Source organism: Akebia trifoliata, chromosome 1, assembly GCF_017979445.1.
Source record: "Akebia trifoliata isolate Shusen 1 chromosome 1, ASM1797944v1, whole genome shotgun sequence".
NCBI classification, from domain to species: domain Eukaryota; kingdom Viridiplantae; phylum Streptophyta; class Magnoliopsida; order Ranunculales; family Lardizabalaceae; genus Akebia; species Akebia trifoliata.
In genome coordinates this window covers 13,322,785-13,342,574 of record NC_141375.1, presented here as the reverse complement: position 1 = coordinate 13,342,574, position 19,790 = coordinate 13,322,785, and the positions used below count along the sequence as shown (strand labels likewise).

At 35.1% G+C, this 19,790-nt stretch overlaps 1 protein-coding gene across 2 annotated transcripts in view; it reads right to left on the bottom strand.

Moving 5' to 3' along the window:
• The window catches only part of LOC147410742 (protein FLX-like 4), a 30,995-nt gene extending 15,690 nt beyond the window's left edge, over positions 1–15,305 (bottom strand). The window contains exon 1 of one of the 2 annotated variants that reach the window (XM_086439668.1): positions 14,990–15,305. The gene's annotated coding sequence lies outside the window, so the exon portion shown is untranslated. The remainder of the gene's footprint in view (positions 1–14,989) is intronic. The other variant, XM_086439676.1, reaches the window with a different exon arrangement.
• Positions 15,306–19,790: the final 4,485 nt, after the last annotated feature.

Genomic DNA, 19,790 nt, shown 5'->3' with positions numbered 1-19,790 from the left:
GAAAGTTAGGTCACGTGAAGGCCCATTGCTATGCCTTTCATGATCATCCTAATCAACAACGTCAACTGTCTCAATAATCTTCTACTCATGTAGTCTCTCAGTCGACTACTGATCCAGCACTCCCTCCAGTTACTACCTCCTCCATGGATTTGATATGTATGTCCCAGGCTAAGCTTGACAAGTTCAGGAAATTCTTTAATCATATGGAGACTTCATCTCAGTTGGTCTCTACTTTCGCTCACTCAGGTAACTTTGCATCTGCACACAGTGTTTCCACCACTTCCTCACCATGGATCATTGATTTTGGTGGCTCAGATAACATGACCGGTACGTCTTCCCTATTCAAAACCTATAGTGTTTGTTTTGGTTATTGCAAGATTCGCCTTGCTAATGGTTCTTTGTCTTCTATAGTTGGTCAAGGTCATTTTTCTATTACACTTACTTTATCCTTAACTAATACACTACATGTTCTTCAACTTACTACTAATCTTATCTCTGTTAGTAGCATTACCAAGCATTTGAATTGCAATGTAACTTTTTATCCCTCTCATTGTGTCTTTCAGGATCTGGGGTCGAAGAGGACGATTGGCACTGGATGTGAAGTAAATGGCTTGTATCTCTTAGACGCACCTATTTCACCTAGCACTCATTTTGTTTCTCAACTTAGTAGTAGTGGTTAGTCTAATAAAGCACTTGTAATATGTTGGCACTTACGCTTAGGCCATATTTCCTTTGGATATTTGAATGGTTGGCAAGCTCATCTATCTCACAATTACTCGTCCTAACATTATTTATGTTGTGGGAGTGGTCAGTCAATTTATGCATGCCCCTCGACAACCACATTGGGAAATTATCCATCGTATTTTACGCTATCTGAATGATGCACCTGGCAAAAGTCTCTTATACCGTCCTTCCTCTTCCTTGACTATTTCTGGATACTCTGAAGTTGATTGGGCTAGGAGCCATTCTGATCGTCAATCCACCTCTGGTTATTGCACATTTATTGGTGAAAATCTTGTTATTTGGCATAGTAAGAAACAAAACGTTGTGGCTCGTTCTAGTGCTAGAAGAATTTGAGAAAAATAATTGTCAAGTCTCAATCTGAGACCTTGGCAGGAATTTATAATAATAAAAGAGTCGAAAGACAAAACAATCCTTATATATATGAAATAAATAAAAGTTATTACTAAAATAACAACTAGATTATTTTCAATACTCTCCCTCAAGCTGGGGCAAATATATCTACTATACCCAGCTTGATAATGTGAGAATTAGTAATAGAAGGACTAACAAACTTCGTAAGCATGTCGGCAAGTTTATTTAAAGAATGTACGAAGATTGTCTAAAGATCACCAAATCAAACTTTCTCCCTGAGAATGAATATCGACCTCAATATACTTAGTTTTTTATGAAGAATTGAATCAAAAGCAAGCAAGATAGCAGACTTTTTGTCATAGACCAAAGTAAAAAAATCAGAAACAGAAAATCCCAACTCTTTCAGCAAAGATCGAAGTCAAATTAGCTCACATGTGCCAAGGCCCATAACACGATACTCAGCTTCCAAAGAAGAACGAGAAACCACATTTTGTTATTTACTTTTTCACAAGATAAGGTTATCACCCTAAAAAGTACAAAAATCAGAGGTAGATCTCATGTCTGTGAGAGAACCAGTATAATCAACATCTGTAAAACAAGACAAATGCGGCTGAACAGTCGAAGAGTAGAAAACTCAAGACCAAGACGTGACTTCAAGTAGTGAAGAATACGATAAACGGCATCAAGATGAGAAGTATGCGGAGTATGCATGAACTAACTAACCACACTGACCGTAAAGGACAAGTCCGGTCTAGTGTTAGTCAGATAAATCAGACGACCTACAAGTCTCTAATAAGAAGGATCCGATAAAAGATCACCAGAATCAGCATAAAAACGATGATTTTGATCCATAGTAGAGGAAACAAGATGATAACTAAGCATCCCAGTGTCTTGAAGAAAATCCAAGGTACATTAACACTGAGATAGCGAAATACCACGACGAAAACAGGCCACTTCTATCCCCAAGAAATACTTGATTGGACCCAAGTCCTTAACTTTAAAAACACGATCCAATAATACCTTAACTTGATCAATCCACTGTGCATCATCTCCAGTCACAATAATATCATCCACATAAACCAAGACAATGGTACAACGGCCATCCAATCCTCGACGAACAAAGCAATATGATCTGAGTGGCATCTGGAAAACTCTATAGATAAAATAACCTCAGAAAATCATTGATACCAAGCTCAAGGAGACTGCTTCAGGCTATACAAGGATTTAAAAAGGCGGCATACCTTCCCAGAATACTTCCCCTAAAGACGAAACCCAGGAGGAAGGTCCATAAAAATAACCTTAGTCAAATCACCATTTAGAAAAGTGTTATTCACATCAAATTGGTGAAATGGCCATAAGTTTCACGCAACTAAAAAGATAAGAAGTCGAACAATGGAGAGTTTGGCAATACGAGCAAACGTGGCGCCAAAATCTTTTCCTAGAGTCTGTGTAAACCCTTAACAACTAGATGTGCCTTATACTGATCAACAATACCATCGACAAGATATTTCACAGTGAAGACCCATTTACAACCAACGGTCCGCTCCCCAAATGGGAGAGTAACTAACTCCCCGATATTATTTTTTGGAAAGCATCCATCTCAACAATCATAGCTTTAGTCCACTAAGGGTCTCGCAAAACCTCTAATACAGACCGAGGAACTCGAATAGAATCAATAGCTACAAGGTAGGCCTGATAAGAGGAAGAAAGATCCTGATAAAAAACAAACTGGGCAATAGGATAATCAGTAACACACCCTCGCTTACCTTTGTGAAGGGCAATAAGTAAGAATAAAAAATAAAAGGGATAAGAACAGGTATATGTGTAGAGGTAGGAGATGATATACCTGAATCCAAAGAAGAAATTGGCAAGAATGTAGAAGGGCGAGGGCGACGAGTGTAGATCTTAAGCATCGACGAAGATGGAGGAAAAATTGGAGACGACAACACTATAGGAGACGGTTCCTATAAAGTAGATGTGGAATGGAAGTATGGAACATTTTCAAAGAAAGTAACATCAAGAGTATATGACACGGTGAGACACGGGATCATAACGCCGATACCCCTTTACATAAAGGAGTAACCCAAGAAAACGCATCGAATAGCTTTGTCATCCAATTTTGTGCGATGGGGAGTCCTGTCCTGAACAAAGCACGTGCACCCAAAGGATCGATATGTAATGGGGAAGAGAAGACTATCAAGTTGAAGGACATGAAGAGGCACCTGTCCCTCTAAGGTGCAACTCAGAAAGCAATTAAGAAGAAAAGTCGTAGTAAGAACTGTCATATTCCAATATGCCTTAGGAACATGCATTCTGTGAAGAAAACAGCTGGCAATATTCTTGAGGTGGCGATTCGTGCGTTCTGCTACCCCGTTCTACTCAAAGTATAAGAACAAGTCAACTGGTGAAGAATACCATACTCATGAAGATGGGAAAAATTCCTAGCAAATATATATCCCCTCCCCATTATCAGACCTAAAGGATTTAACAGTGATATTTTACGGATTCTGAATCATTTTAAGAAAGTTAACAAAAATGGAGAACACATCAGAACAACGAGAATGCATCAAATAAACCCAAGTACAATAAGAATAGTCATCTATAAATATAACATAATATCTATGACCATTAAAAATAGTAATAGAAGAAGGCCCCAATATCAAAATGAACTAAATCAAATATAGCATTAACTTGATTCATACGAGAAATATAAGAAATATGTGTATTTAAAAAATTTATACAGAGCACTGAAATTTGTGTCCACTATAAGCAATTTTTAAAATAGGAAATAAAAAACATAAGTACTTAAAATTGGCATATCTTAAGTGAACATGCCATAAATCTAGAGTCTAAGATGTAAACGTGTGGCTCCCAGAGGATGGAAGCACAGAAGTCAGAATAGCAGTAAGCTGAGATCCAAATAAGTACAGCCCATCCCTCTCATGTGCCTTGTCAAAAATACTCCTCGAAGTCAGGTCCTAAAAAATACAGTAAAAAAAAAAAGTGTCTGAGCAATTTTGAGATTTAGTAATACTACTCACAGACAAAAGATTAAGAGATAGGTAAGGGACATGAAACACAGAATCTAGGAAAATCCTAGAGGATAAAGGGATGATACCCTTGTTGTAGATAAAGGTAAGAGATCCATCAGTAAGGCGAACCACCCTATGGGTAGTAGGAAAAGTATAAGTAAAATGACTAGACTCATCGATCATGTGATTAGAGGCACCAGAATCAATAACCCATGTCAGAGGAGCAGATTCAGACTAGTAGTAATTGAGGCCACAGTAGAAGGTGAATGAGTGAGCATAAATCTGATCCCGGACAATAGTAGCATTCTGAGTCTGTAATTGTTGCAAATCAATAGTGCGAAGTGAAGACGGAGGATCAATGAGAAGAATAGATGATGACTCCATTATAACGGCACGAGAAGCAAACTTTCCAAAGATGGAGTGGTGGAAGATTGCAACAAATGGGGATAGAGTTGAAAGCAGCAGGCCTTCTTATGGCTATCCTTCCCACAATGACTATAAGTAAGGTCATTCCTTTTACCACAACCATGGCTGCCACGGCCATGATTTCCAGATCTCGGGGTACGAGTTGAGAAAACTCGAGTTGATTATTAGAGCTATTTGATCTGTAGCTAGAACAGAGAAGATGCCAAGGACCTGAGTCTGAGAAGGAACAATACAACAACGAAACTCATCACTGTCAATGATCACAAATATCTCAAATAAAGGAGGCAAAGGAGTGGTATTAAGGATTTTGGTCTAAAGTGCCTCAAACTCAGGGTGTAAACCCATGAGAAACTGGTATGTCTGTTGTCGAGCAATCCTCTTAATCACAAATCCGACTATTTCTGCAAATAACTCAGTCATAAACTCATAATGAGAAAGTTCTTCCCAACAGGACTGAAAAACCTAAAATAATCAACTACACTTTGTGTTCCTTGGGTAACCTAGGTAATGTCTCGGTAAAGCTTATAGATCCTCGAGTCATTCCTTGCGTGAGCATATGTCTGAGTGAGGGCTGACCATAAAAATGGAACAGTTTCATATAAATATGGTATAAATCCGCTACTCCATTGAGTTAAATAGCCATCCAAGAATAGTGCAGTTATCGATCTACCATTGTTCAAATTTAGAATCAGTGAGGGGTGATTTAGCGACGATGCCTAATAGCCATCCAAATTTACCTCTACTACCCAAATAAAGTCGCACAGACTAAGACCAGGACTGAAATTTTCGACCATCTAGTAAGGCATTGGTTATACGTTGAACTAAGGAATTTGTCCCAAGGGTTGTATTGGAATCCTTAATCTCATGAGTTGTCGTCATTGCGCATTATGAACAACAAAAACTTTGAATCGAAGAGAGATCTCCCGTAGTAATACTGTCGAAGGGCAACAACAAAAAATCAATGGCGCAGCACTTCTGTTACTATCGTATACAACCACTGCTGCTATCGAAGGGCACCAAACTGCTACTGATTGCTGTCGACAACACAAAAAACCACTGCTGATGTCGTAGGGCACGAAAATACTACTGATCACTGTCGGCAGCACCAAAACAGCCACTGCTGCTGTTGTAGGGCACCAAATTGCTACTAATTGCTGTCAATAGCACCAAAACAACCACTATCGCTATCGTAGGACACTAAGCACTAGCCTAGTTGTTGTCACATACACCTAAGTAGCCACTGCTGCTGTCGTAGGGTGGAAAAGTTGCTAACAGTTGTTGTCACAGCACCAAGAACAACAATTGCTGGTGTCATAAGGTAGAAACGATGCTAATAGAGGCTGTCGCAGCACCAAAAAACATAAAAATTGCTAACTGTTGTTCTCGCAGCACCAAAAACAACATATGTTGTTGTCATTAAGCAGGAAAGATGTAATAGTTGTTGTCGTTCACCCCAAAAACAGCCACTATTGTTATCATAGGGCAGAAAAAAATTTAATTTGGATGAACAAACCCTAACGTAGGGTAGAAATACAATGCGGAAAGATTATCGCAGCATGTGATTAAATCCCTATCACAACATGCTATAAAGGGAAAAAAGAAAATTAAAAGACCCCGAAGGGGAGAAGATCGAATGAGGTTGCTCTAGGTTAGGGTTTAGTGAATAAAGAGGAGAAGAAGGAGATAAACCAAAGAGGGGGGTGAAATTCCTTGGATTTGACACCAAGAAAAATTTTAGAAAAATAATTGTTAAGTCTCAATCTGAGAGTTTGGCAAGAATTTATAATAATAAAAGAGTCAAAAGACAAAACTACCCTTACATATAAGAAATAAATAAAAGTTATTACTAAAATAACAACTAAAACTAAATAACAACTAGATTATTTCCAATAGTGTTGAAGCTGAATATCGTGCGATGGCCCACACTACTTCTGATATGTTATGGGTTCATTCGCTTCTTCGTGATATGGGTGTTGATGCTCCATTACCTATACAGATGTATTGTGACGACCAGGTTACCATCTTTATTGCCAGCAACCTTGTCTTTCATGAGCACACCAAGCACATCGAAATTGATTATCACTTTGTTCGAGATTTACTCATGCGCAAACAGATTGTCACACCCTATGTGAAATCGACTGATCAGCTGACTAATTTTCTCACTAAGCCTTTATCTCGTGTACCTTTTTTCTTCTTTATGTATCAAGTTGGGCGTCTTTGATATGTATGCTCCAGCTTGAGGGAGAGTGTTAGAATTATTGTTTTAATCATGTGCAATAGCCCCTAGGATTGTTTATTCTTTTCTCTTTTGTGCGACAGCCGTATGGGCATTTAGGTCTTTTATATAAAAGGGTGGGACCCACACACTATTATTAGTTTATTAATAAAAGGAGAGGCCAAACCCTACAAATTGTGTGTTCATCTCTCTCTTTCTCCAATCTTCTCTTTTTCCTCTTCTTCTTCTTCTTCTCCTTCATCTCTGGACTGTTTTGGTTTTTTACTAGAGGAATCACTGTCAGATGGTGAAGTCTCCCTCTTCTAAAGACCATTACTTTGTTATCTTATAACAGCCACTAGTAAAACTTTTTCACAAGAACAAGATTAGTATATCAAAATGAATAGGTTCCTTTAATATTTTTCCCATCCATTTGATTTCTCCCTTATCAAGGATTGCCTTGTCTTGCCATGTCTTTTCTATCAATTTGCTTTGTCAATTATTTTTTCCCAATCCTTTGATTATCATGAACATATTGATTCTATAACACATCATGATGTCATTTTGAAAACCACACAAACCTGGACTCAATCTTTGATTTCCTAAACACCAAATGATTACTTAGCCTCAACCCCAAAGAAGTTGAGGGACCCAAAGGCCTTTTCAGAATAAAAACGGGCTCCTATAGCCAGGAGCCCTTCAGGATTCAAAGAAAAAAATTTACCAATTATGATATTTTAAATAATCAAACAAGACAATATAGAATTAATTTATCGGGAAAATGGGAAGTTTTGCGATTTCGATTTCAAAAAAGCTTCCATGCTGGAGATGAATTCTAAGTTGATCTTATTAGATGTGTTTCTAAAGCCAACCCTTGGATGAGGACTCTAGAGTGAGTAAAAGTAGTGGTGCTATGATTTCAGTGACATCTTATCACATGTTAGCTCGATCAAGAGATTTTTGTTTCCTAACTTCCAATGCCTTTCTTTGATAATTTATGATTGTTGACCATATTGTCTCTTCTAGAATGATTATAGTTAAAGTTTTTTCATTATATATTGATAGTGGCGGAACTATTGGGAAATATGTCTTTATTTTTCTACTTTTCTATTCTTCTTTATGTAAGGTATGTCCATTCACCTTTTATTAGTATAAATATCTTGACAAGCTCTCATTGAGACTTGACCATTCATCTTTTACAATTCTTCTTGGTATCAGAGTTGGAGATAACCCATCGACAACCCTTCCCTTGGGTTTTCTTCAACCATTTTGGGCCCTTGAGAAATCAACGCCACCACCCTCCTCTCCTTTATCTCCTTAGATCTTTGAGATCTAAAACCCTAAAGGAAGCTTCGTTGGAGGGTTTCTCCTTTAGGTTTATTTTTGGGGTTCGTTATCTCCCATTCGCATGATGCGATTGGTGTTATTTCTGGTTCGTATGATCTCTTTTTGCCTTTTTGATGATCGCACATGACATTGGAATCGTGAGAGATCTCCCTTCAAGCCAAAGCTTCATATCTAGACTTGGACATTTGATTTTGTGGTAGAAATCTCAGTGTTTCTGACTTGTGATTGCTGCGAGTTCAACTTTATGCCTCACTGGTTTCTCTCTATAGTTTTTTGTGCAACATGACGTCGAACCAAGAGAACAATGAATCAAATACTATTCTTGAGAAAAATTCCTCAAGCCAACGTATTACTAATGCCTTATTAGATGATCAAAATTTTTAGTCTTGGTCTCGATCTCGATCTATGATACTCTATTTGGGAAGTAGAGGCAAATTTGGATGACTTTTGTGCACTGTAAACAAGCCACCTACTACTAATTTCAAATTTGAATAGTGGCAGATAGACAATCGTACTTGGATGGTTGTTTAATTTCATGGAGCAACGTATATATACTATGTTTATGTATCATGAGACCATCTCATCTTATGGTTAGCTCTCACTCAGACATATGTGCATGCTAGGAACAATTCGAGGATTTATAAGTTCTATCAATACATTGCCTAGGCTACTCAGGAACTCAGAGTGTAGCCGATTATTTTGGATTTCTTCAATCTTGATGCAAGGAGTTTTCTCATTATGAGTCTATAGCGAAGTTGTCTGCTGAGACAACTGGGTATCTGGTTAAAAGGATTGCTCGACATCAGACATACCAATTTCTTATGTGCTTACGTCTTGAGTTTGAGGCACTACGGACTCAGATTCTTAACATCTCTCCTATGCCTTTCTTATTTGAGAATTGTGCGACTATTAATAGTGATGAGCGTCGTCATCGTGTAATGTTGTCTCAAACTCAAGCTCCTAGTATTCTTTCTACCCCAACGACAGATCAGATGACTCTAGCAGTCAATTCGGATTTTTCTACCTCTCCTACTCAGGGAACGGGGAGTCGTGGACGTAGAAACTGTAATCGAGAGACTGGACATAAGAAGGCCCGATGCTTTCAGCTCTATCCTCATTTGTTGCGATCTACTGCTCCTTCTTTAGGGCATTCCGCTCTCCATGTTCCCGCTATGAATTCATCACCAATTCTTACCAATGACCCTCTCATTTCTCTTGCCACTATTGATTTGTAACAGCTTCAGACCCAAATTGTCACCATTGTTCATGTTCATACTTGATCTTCTTCTACTATGGCCTCAATTACCACGCCTCCAAGTACATCCTCTATATTTCATGTCACCCAGTCGGGTCCTGCTCCCTTGATATGGGTTATTTATTCTTGTGTGTTTGATCACATGAACAGTGAGTCTAACTACTTTACTTCATCTATTTTTCCTATTACTCAAAGAAAGGTTCACCTTGTTGATGGAACTCTTACACCTATACACAGCAAGGGTATCATCCTTTTATCTTCTAAAATTTTTCTTGATGATGTGTTTCATGTTTCTCACATATCTCTTAACCTTTTGTTTGTGAGTAGTATTAATAAATCTCTAAATTATTCAGTGACCTTCCCTACTCATTGTATTTTTTGAGACCTGACTTCGAGGAGGATTTTTGAAAAGGGTATGAATCGGATGGACTATACCTATTTGGATCTCCGCATACTACTTCTCCGACTTCAGTCCTACTTTTTCATCTCAGTCTTTAGATTTGTGGCATGCTTGCTTAGAACATGCTAATTTTTAACATTTATGTTCTTTATTTCTCGCTTTGAAAACGTCTTATAGTGGACAAAAGTTTCAATGCCCTGTGTGTGAGCTTTCTAAAAACACATACTTCATATATTCCTCACATGCAATGGTTTAATACAATGTTTGATTCAGTTCATTATGATGTGTGGGGGCCTTCGTCTGTTATTACTTTTATTGGTCATCGATATTATATTACATTTATAGATGATTATTCTAGTTATACTTGGATTTATTTGAGGCGTTCTCATTCTGAAGGACTTCTTATTTTTGTTAATTTTTTTAAAATGATTTAGACACAGTACAACATTATTGTAAAAACTCTTCGATCAGATAATGAAGGGGAATATATTTTTGATGGGCTCTATTCTCACCTTCATAAGCATGGAATATTTCATCAGTTGACGTGTCCCTATACTCTTGAATAGAACAAGGTGCCGGAACGAAAGAATTGCCACCTTATGAATATTGTCCGCTGCCTTCTTCAACGACTGCATGTTCCTAAGCTATATTGGAACATGGCATTCATCACTGTGGTATTTCTTTTTAATTGTGTTCCGACTCGCACCTTAGGAGGACATGTGCCTCTTTATGTTCTTCGCCCTGATAGCACTTTTTTCCTATCACACTCAAGTATTTGGGTGCCCCTATTTTATTCAGGATCGAAGCTCTCATCGTAGGAAATTAGATGACAAAGTCATTCGGTGTATTTTCTTGGGATACTTATCTATGTCGAAGGGGTATCAATGTTATGATCATATTTCTCATTGTGTTATACACTCTTGATGCCACCTTTTTTGAGAAATATTTCATATTTTTATGCATCATCTTCTTTGCAAGACCCTTCTTTGCAGGACCCTTCTTCTACTCATTCTCCTATAGTGTTGCCTTCTCCGGTCTTCTCTTCATCTTCTCTAATGCTCCAAGTTTATTCTCGTCACCCTCGCCCCCTCTCCAGCTTTATCAACCTCCATATTAGACTCAAGTATCTTACCTCCTATCCCTGTTCATATCCCTTATGTTTTTGCCTTTGACTTACCTATTACACTTCACAAAAGTAGGCGGAGTTATTACTGATCACCCTATTGCCTAGTTTGTTTCCTATTAGGGTCTATCTTCTTATCAGGCCTACCGTGCTGCCACTGCTTCCATTCAAGTTCCTCGTTGTGTTTCAGATGCTTTACAAGACCCTCAACGGACTACAACCATGACTACTGAGATAGATGCTTTGCAAAATAATCATACTTGGGAGCTTGTTCCTCTTCCTTCTGGAGAGCGGACTGTTCCCGTAAATGGGTTTTTATTATTAGTTAAGTATCTCGTAGATAGCACCATTGATCAATACAAGGCCCGCCTATTGCTAAGGGATTTACGCAGACTCAAAGGAAGGATTTTGGTGCTACATTTTCTCCTGTAGCTAAGCTTATTATTGTTCGCCTACTTATTTCTTTGGTTGCATGTCACCATTGGCCTCTTCATCAACTAGATGTGAAGAATGCCTTTATGAATGGCGATCTAATTTAGGTCATTTATATGGACCCCTTCCTGAGTTTCATCTTCAGAAGGAGTATTCTAGAAAGGTATGTCGCCTCCTCAAATCTCTATATGGGCTGAAGTAGTCTCTGTGAGCTTGATTTCAACATTTTTTTAGGTCATTTTATATATGGAATTTTCCATATACCACTCAGATCACACATGTGTCGTTCGTCGAGGATTGGGTAGCCGTTGTGTTATTGTTCTGTTTTATGTAGATATTATCCTTATTGGGGATAATGCTCAGTGGACTAATAAGGTAAAAATGATATTGAGTCGTGCTTTTGAAGCTAAGGACTTGGGTCTTCTTAAGTACTTCTTGGAGATAGAAGAGCCCGCTCTCGTCGTGGTATTTCACTATCTCAGCACACATACACATTGGATCTTCTTCAAGATACTAATATGCTTGGTTGTCGTTATGCTTCCTCTCTTATAGATCAGAATCATCGCCTTCATACTGAATTTAGTGACCTTTTATCCAATCCTTCTTATCAAAGACTCATATGCTATATGATTTATCTAACTAACACTAGACCAGATATGACTTTTGCGGTTAGTGTGGTCAATCAGTTCATGCATAAACACACTTCTCATCTTGATGTTGTTTATCATTCTTCTGAAGTTCAGTATCAAACTATGGCCCTTGACTTGTGTGAGCTTATTTGGCTTTGAACTTTGCTAATGGAGTTAGGATTTCTTATTTATGATTCCTCCACTCTGTTTTGCGACAACAAGTCTGCTATTATGCTTGCTTCTGACTATGTCCTTCATGAAAAAACCAAGCATACACAGGTTGATGTTCACTTTCTCTAGAAGAAAGTTCGATCTTGTGATATTTAGACAGTAGTCGTATCTTCTTTAGATCAGCTTGTCGACATACTTACAAAGTCTATTGGTCCTTCTGTTACTAACTCTCATCTTGTCAAGTTGAGCTTAGTTAACATATTTGTACCAGCTTGAGGGGGAATATTGGGAAATGTGTCTTATTTTCTATTTTTTTATTCTGTTTTATGTAAAGGCATTTATGGCCATTCTCCTTTTATTAGTATAAATATCGTGGCAAGCTCTCATTGAGACTTGACCATTCATCTTTTACAGTTCTCAATTAACCATCTCCTTATCCATTGCCTGCTGCTTTTCCAACTTGATCCCTCTCTTTTAGTCTTTTTATTATCAATTGGACTATATTATTTGTTCCTATTTAAAAGTTGGAATTACGTGGCCTTTAGTTCTAAGGAAAGAATTGTGAGGAGATTGCTCTCATTTGTAGTTTGATATGGAGCCTTTGGAAGGAGAGGACAATATTTTTTTATGGGTAGAAGCTATTGGTTTTAATTTGCCCATTCAAAAGAAAACTATTATTTTGTTTTGGTCCAAGCCTTTCAAAGAATTTAGAGGCATGTTCTTTGAGGATCTGTTTCTAGATTGGGTGTCGTACCTTTTTAGACAAGAGTTATGGATCGTTGAGTTCTTTTTCTTATGTTGTATATTGTTCGACTGGAATGCATTAACTTCTTTTTATCATGTAATAAAGTCTTGCACAAATCAAGGACAAAACTAGGCAATGTGATCATCAATTACTATGAAAATATTTTTACCTCTTGAATATTTTATGCAAATTATATGCATGTATAAAGAGTCTGTCATTGTTCTTTAAATAATGAAAAGAACCCAAGTTAAAAACAAATTGGAAAAACTAGCAAGAAAAACTAAAAAGGACAAGGAGATAACAAAAAATAAAACAACATCAATAATAGCAGAGGAATGGTTGTTTCGATGTTTCAAAAAACACAATCCATACCCAAAACATAAAAAGATAGAGAAGCAAAGGAATGATTGTTTATTCGCCGCACAAACAGGAAACAGAAAATAGAAAACACATTTTCTCTATATGTTACTAAGGAACATAGTTTCTCTTAAAATTAGAAGGTTACCATAGCTAGGGCTTCAAAACATGATAGCTACAACTCCAAAATGTTGACAAAGGAAAGAAATAGGTTGAAAATGATCTATTAGAGCTACATTTACCTGTCTGTAAAAGATATGCTACATTAGGTTGCCTATAGAGCCCAGAACAACAATGCCTAGGTGCATCTAGGTGACTGCATGGTGTTTAGGAAATGTCTAAGACTTGCCTAGGCACTAGAGGTGCTACGTACGTGATGTGGTCGCCTATGCGAAACTTAACTACACGACCCATAACATACATCAACATAGTATTGGCCCACGGGTTTTATAATGCATTATCACCACCATCTTAGAAAAAACAAATGCATCGCTTAGGGTTTCTTTAGAAAAGTACTTCTCAAAAAGGTTTACAATTTGGACGTACCATATGTTTTATCTATCTTAAAAATATACTCTTGAATTAAAAACTAGAAACTAAAACAAAGATAGTTTGGAAGTATATGTCTTAACCTTCTCTTAATTTTGTTTTGTGAGTGAAGGTGCTCACAACCTTCTCTTGAATATTTAGTGCTAAATGCACTTAAATCGCTAAGAAAACTGTTTTTTAAGGAAGAAAAGAAAATGAAACCTAGGAGAGTTTGTATAAAGAAATCTTAAGAGCATCCTATTGAGCTAATAAATATTTTTTATTTTTTTTATTGGTAGCTAATAAAAATACTTGTTCCTTGGCAAAATGATAACAACTGCTAAAAAATAGATTAGATCCTCTATTAATCCTTAATATATTTCAAAATTAAAGTTCTTTCATGTCACCAAGTTCATCGACTTTACTGATTCGACTGTGATTGGACCCAAAATGCTTACACACCAAGTAGGTTGTCACTTCTGCTTCACTAGGTTATATGCAATCAACAAAATCTCTCCTTTTCCATAGCTAAATATCTCCCAACCCCTATCACACCAATATTGTAAATAGTACCATTGAAATTAAGTTTCAAACATCCCATGTATAACTTCTTAGATTCTAATTTTGGTTGAAGTTATGGGATTTCTTCAAAGAACATGCCCAATTATGGATTAATTATGTAATCAGTTCTCTCCTAAAACTCGAAAACAAGACCAATACCTAAGGGCAACTCGCTTGTTCATTGAGAAAGGGAACACATTGTTCAGGAGAATCCTTTCCTGGGCCAATCGACCCACAAAAGAAAACGTCAATTTGGAAACAAATCTAATCCCACAGAGGTCATAACTAAGAAAATAAATATTGACTCAATAACATTACATAACAAAATTTAAATTTTTCAAAAAGCAATAATGACAATGCATGCAAAACCAATCAAAATTAGAACAAAAATCCTCAACCGATAGAATCAAAAAGGACTGAAGACTAATTGTACTAATAATAATAACAAAAGTTCAGTAATTAATATCCACTCAATAACATCACCTAACAAAATTTATATTTGTCAACTCATAAACCATCAAAATTAGGAACTCAACTCAACTAAGAGAATCAGAAAACCATTCAAAATAAACTAAGAAAATCAGAAAGCATTCAAAAGTAGAATCCACAACAAACCTAATAAATCACTGTGAAATCATTCAAAAAATAAAAATAAGTGCAGAGAGTCTCTTACCGACAAGTCGAGAGCAGTCTTCTTGTGATTCTCCAAAGATCGGTATGAATCTGATTGCAAGTATTCTTCGAAGATAGATCCAATTGATCTGGTTTAATTATGATTGCAAGTATTCGCTAATGGTGAAGAGGGAAGTCGTGTGGAACGAGTCGGAGGGCAAAAGAATTTGGCGATAGACATGGGTTTTAAACTCGGAAGATTCGGAAGTGAGTCACGACCTCGAACGAGTTTCATTCACATTTTTTATCGACTGCGATAAGTACTTTAAATCGGCCGATTTTTAACTCGTCAGGTTTTGAAACTTGGTCGAATCAACCAATTTGAATATGTTGTTGCTTAAGAATTTATGCAAAATCACTAAAACAATCTTCTTTATTGTTAGAGTCGTGATAATATGACTACCCCACATGGCACACTAAATCAACTCTCCTGACATGACAAGTTTGGAATCGCATATCAATATAGCATAGGATACACGATTCCTTCAAGATACACATTTTATGGGAAAGTGCAGTTTTGTATTCCATGTAGTGATATACAATTCCCAAATTTGTCACAAGAGTCGATTGAGTGTGCCACGTGGGTAGTTAGATTATCGTGTAGTTAGATTATCACATTCTCATTATTATTATCAAAATGATATTAATTTTTCAAAATTTATTTAAAACATTTGGCAGTCCAACATTAAAACTTTTCTGACCCTTTACTGGACTGGACTGTCCAATGATTTGTATAGATTGTTTTAGGCATGCAAAAAGGTGGGAAACTAAAATATTGGACTATCTAAGAATGTCAAAAATAGTCAAGATAGTACGCACACGGAGTGGAGGATTGAAACCCCCTCCCATACCTCAATACAAGTCATATAACTCACAATCCAAGAAAAATATTTTAGACGCTACTTTCTCGGATTGTAGCTTACGTGGCATGGATTGAGGTGTGGAAAGAGGGTTTCAACCATGCACCTGAGTGTATATGACCCATGTCACACCCCAAGTTTCAAGATTCATAACCACTATTTGAACCGTGATCTATAACTTAGGAGTGATTTAAGAATAATCCACTTACTCACATCGGCAACAAAAAAAAAAATTATATGATAAACCTAATTAAAAACATATCTAAATTCATTTCTTGGAAACATTCACCTAGGACAACTCAATGCACCTTCAATCAAAAATTCATCACTTGTTTTATCATAATTTAATGCGACACCCCATTTTGGAAAGATGATTAAAATAACCATAATATAAAAATGTTAAACCAAATAAATATTTATTTTTCAAATATAAAAATACCTAACAAAAATTCTATACTATGATGCAATTTAATTTAACAACACATCATGTGACTTCTAAAATATGTATACACTTCAATTCATATTTTAAAGCAGAGATTTTAAATTCTATAGAAGTTATTGAAATGTAGAACCCAATAAAATATGAAATGTATATTAAAATCATTGTTTGACATGTGAAATTTTTTTTTTCAAAAACAGCGGTACAAAATAGGTTTCTTACAATCCTATTCAGTAGGTTGGATGGTAAAATCCGAAATAAATATTTCTATCATTTAAATGGTATGGAGTCAAAACTATGTTAAAGTTAACTTTCTAAACCCAATCCTCAAAAAAATTCAGAACCAAAGAAGAAGTCTAACCATGGATTACAACGATATAAAATAGGTTTTGTTTTCTATTCATTTTTGTTATCCATTAATAGCGACAGCAAAAAACGACTCATTTTAAAATATAATAAAAACTTTTAAAATTCAAAAAAAAATATAAAGATATACGCGTGCAAGTTACAAAATTCTTTCAAGTGGTACAATATCATTTCAACAACAAATGAAAATTATATAATCTTTCTCGTGAAATATGTTAAAAGGAATCAGCAACATAACAATATTATTTTCTAAATCAATTAATAACCAAGGTTTTTAAGATGAAAATCCTATACATTTATTCGATAAATTTAGTTTAAAACGTTTATAATAAGTATAAGATAACATCAAAAAGTCACCCTAAAACCCCATATACCCATAATTATGGAAGCAAATCAACTTAAAAATAAACAAAGTAAATCGTTGAAGATGATCTCATCGCTGCTAATGTGTGTTCATCGAAATCTAAAATTTTTGACTTAAAATGTCAATGAGCAACGAAGCCCAACAAAAGTGATATGACACCCCTCCACATAGTCAAAAAAATAATAGAAAAGAATACATCAAATTGCTCATGGTGTAATGATAATAAAATAAAACAAAACAATTATTTCACCATTTCATAAATAAATAAATAAATCGTTAAATCAATATCTTACCAACCATTTTATCTTCGGTTTGGTTAAACCGTCATATTCAATTCAGTCATTTTATCCCCGATCTGACAAAATGTAAACGACCGCATTCTAAGGTCTTCCTCGAAGGCTTAAGGGTCTTGCACGTAAGGACCTACGCCCTATTTGCTTTACATCACCATTTGTCCTCATAAAAATTGTATCTTTTTTATATAACTCAAAAATCATGTGAACCATTCATCCTTAGCATGCAATCACTAAAATCATACCAACATTTATGCATACAATATCATTAGATTATATAATAATCAACATTTATACAAGCATGATTTACTTCTTTTATATAACTATTAAACTAAGTTAAAGAGAGTCAAATCCTACCTTGATCAACTTCTAGATCTTTTTTTATCGAGTCACGCGTTCTTCACACCTCCTTAACCCCATAGTCTTCTTCTTCTTTCTATTAGAGAGTCTCCACACTACCTACATCACTTTTTCCCTCTCTCCATTTTTTTCTCTTTCTCTTTCCTAAGGATGAGATTAAGTTTAAAAAATAAAAAAAAATGTGTGCTCCTAAAAATTTCAGCAATAATGTCCCCACATATTATCTCATTTATTTACTCTAAATATTAATTCTGCTATCAATTTAGGTCACTCATAAATTAAGAAAAATTTTAACTATCTTAAAATTATTTCCTTACTTTAATATGAATATAAAATATTAATTTGAATTTTAAAAAGAATTTCCTACTTGAGCCCACTCCATTTAAAAATGATTTTAAATTTTGAATAACTTCCCAATTCAATTCTCATTTCATCCTTATTCTTTTATTTTTCTATATTATTATTAAAATAAAATAAAAAAAGAAACAAAACATTTATTAAGGATCACCACAATATGTAAGTTTTCTATAAATTTTATTTATATTCTATTTAGAAATTTAATGATACCAAAATAAGACTCAATGTAATCCACAAATAATTATAGCAATTTTTTATTTGAATATTAATTTTAACACCTATGATTAAATCAATTTTTCATAAAAACTCTTAATTTTAAATTAAATAAAAAGAACCCTCCCTATGCATTATAAATTACATTATAACACCACTGTCAATTAATCATTTTTATAGTAATTCATTTATCATTGTTTTAACAAATATTATCCACATCACATAGACTTCTATAATTTGAGCTACTAAGTTATCTACTATATTTATTTATTGGGTGCAAACTTTTTAATTAATTATTCAATTATATAAAGTCAAAATTCTATATTAGTAGTCACTTTTTATCTCATAATAATTTTTTTTTAAATCTTAACAATGAATGGAGACCTGACATTAATCAATATTTTGTTTTATGATGTAAATTAATTGTCTAACATAATAAATTATCGAAATGTAAATTATGAAACTACCATATGTTAAAACTAAAAATATTGATTATAATATATCACAATTAAAGATGTTTTCAAGAGTATTACTTATAAAATAATTTCATGGGTTTTTAGATCAGGGGTATTACAACCCAGCTTCCTTCAGAAAACATTGAAGTCCAACGTTTTATATTATTTTTAATAAATTTTGAAAATTTACTAATTTTAGATTATATACAAACAAAATCAACATTGTATTAATAATTTAAATATGCGAGGAATTGTTTCCTTGCACTCTCCCAACTTCAAAGATTACCTACTTTTTTTTTAAATCCTACTCTATCTCTCATATTCTTCTCTTATCATTATGATCATGCAAACCACGTGTGGTTTCCATAACTCTACCTCCAGTTGAATACCTACAACTTATGGAATCCAACTTGCCAAGTGATATTAGATTCTTCTTCATCTTTGGAAAAAAAAAAGTCACATCACCTAAAAAATGTTTCACCACGTCAAACATTTAGATTTTTACCATATCAATTCCTGTGACATCACAAACAGATCCATCACCTAAGAAAATCATACTAGTCTCTTTTCGAAACGTATCAAAATATTCCTTTTTAGAGCATATATGGATAGAATAACCAGAATATAATATCCACTCATTATGAGAAAATGTGTACATACCTTTGGAGACTATGAGAACATCTTCGTAGTCAACATTGTTTTTCACTACAACAATCACGTACTAGAACTATTCCCTTTTTTTTCTTTTCTGCACGAATTAATTAATTCCTTTTGATGTGACCATATTTCTTGTAGTAGTAACATTGAATGTTTTCATTCCCTTTTATTTTAGATCGACTCCTACTATTTTTAGATTTTCTATCTAAAATCCTTCCTCATTGATTCCCTTCACGAACAATCAACCCATAACCATTACTTTCAAGATTGGGTATCCTTTTAATATCATCCGATAGAAGTGTTGTTTTGACATCTTCCAACTTTAGCGTACTTTGCCCACATAGAAGTATTGTCATTAAATTGATTTATGAATCTGAACATGAGGTAGTAAACATGAGGGCCTTATCTTCTTTCTCCAACTCAACATCAACTTTATAC